Genomic DNA, 4,122 nt, shown 5'->3' with positions numbered 1-4,122 from the left:
TTTATCCTTGCTTGATTTTCACGCCACTTCTCTCTCCTCCCTTTGGTTTTCACGGCAAAACAACTTTAGGTTTAGGGTTTTGCGTCACAAACCCTAATGTCATGGGCTTTGGTGGGCCTTGGTCCATTTTGCCGAAAATCCACTTCATTCTTGAGAGTTCTTGGGCCACGTTGCTTCATCTTCAAGCCTTCATATTTTCCAACGCAAAACACTTCATTTCTTTCATTTCTTTTCATAGTTGCGTTGGAAACTTCATTGGTAAGCTCTCCTCCAGTTCGCAGGATTTCCTGGTTGCACTAGGAAAGCTTGTTTCTTCATTTCTGCTCAAATGTGTGGTTCAATGTTCTTCATTTTTGTTCCCCTTGACGTTCGCAAGCTCCTCTTTCCATTCGTGTGTTCATTTCCACTTTTTAGCTCGGAGGTCCTGAAAATAGAAACTAGTATGAGAAATAGAAACTTTCCTAATTTGAAAAATAGAAACTTACTAAAAAATGAAAAATAGAAAGTTACTAAAAATGAAAAATAGAAACTTGCCAGAAATGAGAAATGAAAACTACAAGAATAGAAACTTTCTAAAAATGGAAAATAGAAACTAAGAAAAATAGGAACTTTCCCAATCAAAGAATGGAAACTTTCCTAAACAGAGTTTTACTAAGGAAATGGCGCAAGAAATGTAAGGAAATGCAGTTAAAACGTCGCATTAAAATGCTCCTATCATCTCTCTTAATTTCTCACGGCATAGTCACAAAATAACTCTCCAAGAATATTATCCTTCCATAAAAATTGCCCTAGAAAATCTCCACCGAAATCTTCTTTTATATTTCTGATTTTTCACACCAACTCCTTGTTTATCTCTTAGTATTGGACGGCAACTCTCTCTCTTTGAACGGCACATTAGGGTTTAACTTCAACTCTGTCTCTTTGACGTCACAAAAACCCTAGTTTACATGGGCTTTATCCACTTTTGCCGAAAGTCCATCTTGCTTGATAATTCTTGGGCCTTCTTGCGTCCTCTTCAAGCCTTGATGTCTCCAACGTCATGTCCATCATAATTTCGGTCACACATCTGATACGCTCAAAGCAAGCGCATAATTTAACCCTATAAATATAATTAGTAGTATAAGCAAGTAGGGATCGTTCTATTCCGGGGATTGAGGGTACACCTGTCATTGTCAAACAATTAAAATTAAAACAAAGTAATATAAACACAAAGATATTCACAAGTATAAACATATTTACGAAAAAGGGGGAATTTTGGATTTTGGATTCGAAAATAAACTAAGTTAAGAAAACAAATAAAAATGCAAAAACATAAAAATACGAATGGAATGAAGGAACAAAGATCAAAACCGAAACTTATGATTAAAATTGATTCAAACCCTAATATTGTTCATCTAAGTCATGAGAAAGGAGTTGATCATGTGAAACATTCGAAAGCAAATGAATTCCCATTTTTTACTTTTCAATGCTAATTAACCTAAGCGAAAGCACCTAGATTAATCCTATCAAACATGCAATCAAACCCTAGAAAGCTAGTCAATCATGTCATGTTTAACGCATTACACATAGAGAAAGGCTATCAACTCAAGTGTGCAACTTAGTATGGAAAAGTCCACCTAATTGCAATTCTCTTTAATTAAATTCGATCTTTGTACAAAACCTTTACTACTTTGATTCAAGTTTACACAAAACGAAAAGTCGATTTCATGTTCTTAAACCTAGCACCAATTATATCGAAACCCTAAGTGTTTGCAACCACATAAGATTAAAATACAAAAGTTATCCATAATGCAAATTTAATTAAACAAACCCACATAAGCAACTCTCGAATCACAATATATGAATCTGAAAATTCTCAATTAATCATAAAATTCCAGAAATTAACAATTGTTCAAACATATATGTCAACTAAGGCAAAACCAACGAAATACAAAGCAAAGGTTACAAAGTAGAGGTCGAATTACACCGTGGATGGAAGATGAAGATGGGTGAATAACGTTGAATCCTTTGAGACTCGAAAGCAAGCTTCAAAGGTGGAGGATGGATGATGATGCTCACGGCTTGGTTCTTCTCTTCCTTGGCCTTGCTTGAACTTCGTGGCTTGCCCTAGAGGATGTTGGAAAGGAAAATGGAAAGGAAATGGAGAGACAAAGAAGATGGAATGGATGAAGGAATGTCCTTAGAATGAGAGGAGAAGGTGTTTATATAGGGAAGAAAAAGAAGAGTGAAATGATAAATGGAAGAAAAATAATGAAAGTGGTTTGTAAAATATGGAAAAGATGGAGTAATGATGAAATGAAAGCAAGGCATGAAGGTGCAGAAGTATGGAAGTGATGATGATCTATTGGAGCAGAAAAATATATCCAAGGAAAAAGAGAAAAGCATCTAGCTTTCTTCATGTGGGTAGGAAACTTGAACATGTGGTGTTGAGCTGTTTTTAGATCAGTTTCTGCCCCTTTATTCCTTCAATTATTTCTCCAACAGGACTTCAGATTTGGCTCGTGACTTCTTCATATGAAATGATCTACCATGAGTGTAGATCATTTTGGTAAAATTTCAGAATTTATTTCCATGCCTTTGGGCCAGAATCTCTGTTGGACTCCTTACGGGTCCAGTTTTCCAGTTTTGCTTCTGCAGGAAATTGGGCTGACTGTTTGAAGGCCTTCCACTCAAAACTAGCTCTGGCACTCTTCATAAGAAATGATCCTTAGGATGTCTAGAATGGATCTGGAAAGTTTCAGCTCATTTAGAGTTCATTTGGTCAGGCGGCCGCTCCTTCTTCCTTGCTTGGCTTGGTTTCTCCTAGCCGGAGTAGGAAAATGTGTAAAATTGACATTTTAGTACATTTCCATTTTTCTCCACCATTTATAGGTAAGTGTGGACCTAATGCTCATTTCACCATCATTTACTCCAATGTACCTAAGAAAATAGAAATTGAGTTAAAAATCGATTCGTTAAGGAATTAACTAAGCAAAATGTGAGGAATTAACTATTAAAATACCACTTTAAAATGCTCCTATCAACATCTCAATGGGCTTCAGAGTTTTGCTTCACACAATTTCCTCTTTCGAACAGGATTTCCTGGTTGGTGATAACGCTATTTGCAAGCGCGCAATTTAACCCTGAAAATATCGTTAGTAGTATAAGCAAATAGGGATCGTTCTATTCCGGGGATTGAGGGTACACCTGTCATTATCAAACAATTAAACAATTAAAATTAAAACAAAGTATAATATTCACAAATATATTCACAACTATAAACATTTTACACGAAAAGGGGGGATTTTGTTTTTGGTTTTTCGAAAATAAAACTAGGTTAACAAAACAATTAAAATGCAAAAACATAAAAATACGAATGGAATGAGAGAACAAAGATCAAAACCGAAACTTATGATTAAAATTGATTCAAACCCTAATATTGTTCATCTAAGTCATGAGAAAGGAGTTGATCATGTGAAACATTCGAAAGCAAATGAATTCCCATTTTTTACTTTTCAATGCTAATTAACCTAAGCGAAAGCACCTAGATTAATCCTATCAAACATGCAATCAAACCCTAGAAAGCTAGTCAATCATGTCATGTTTAACGCATTACACATAGAGAAAGGCTATCAACTCAAGTGTACAACTTAGTATGGAAAAGTCCACCTAATTGCAATCCTCGTTAATTAAATTCGATCTTTGTACAAAACCTTTACTACTTTGATTCAAGTTTACACAAAACGAAAAGTCGATTTCATGTTCTTAAACCTAGCACCAATTATATCGAAACCCTAAGTGTTTGCAACCACATAAGATTAAAATACAAAAGTTATCTATAACGCAAATTTAATTAAACAAACCCACATAAGCAACTCTCGAAGAACAATAATATGAATCTGAAAATTTCATTCAATCATATAAAATTCCAGAAATTAATAACTTTGTTCAATCATGAATGTCAACTAAAACAAACCAACGAAATTCAAACAAAGGTTACAAAGTAGAGGTCGAATTACACCGTGGATGGAAGATGAGGATGAATGATTTTCGTTGTGATCCTTGAAGCTTGAAAGCAAGTCTTCAATGGTGGATGGTGGAGGAATAGTCACGGCTCCTTCTTCTCCCTTCGGCCTTGCTTGA

The 4,122-nt window shown here is 35.2% G+C and overlaps 1 long non-coding RNA gene across 1 annotated transcript; it reads right to left on the bottom strand.

The window, feature by feature from the left end:
* Positions 1-1,838: 1,838 nt before the first annotated feature.
* LOC133706697 (uncharacterized) lies at positions 1,839-3,603 on the bottom strand. Its single transcript, XR_009844675.1, has 2 exons — positions 3,002-3,603; positions 1,839-2,919 (listed from the first exon to the last, which is right to left on the bottom strand). It is a non-coding gene; the product is annotated as an uncharacterized LOC133706697 (long non-coding RNA).
* Positions 3,604-4,122: the final 519 nt, after the last annotated feature.

This window comes from Rosa rugosa, chromosome 4 (genome assembly GCF_958449725.1).
Source record: "Rosa rugosa chromosome 4, drRosRugo1.1, whole genome shotgun sequence".
NCBI lineage: Eukaryota > Viridiplantae > Streptophyta > Magnoliopsida > Rosales > Rosaceae > Rosa > Rosa rugosa.
This window is presented reverse-complemented; position numbering and strand designations above follow the sequence as displayed.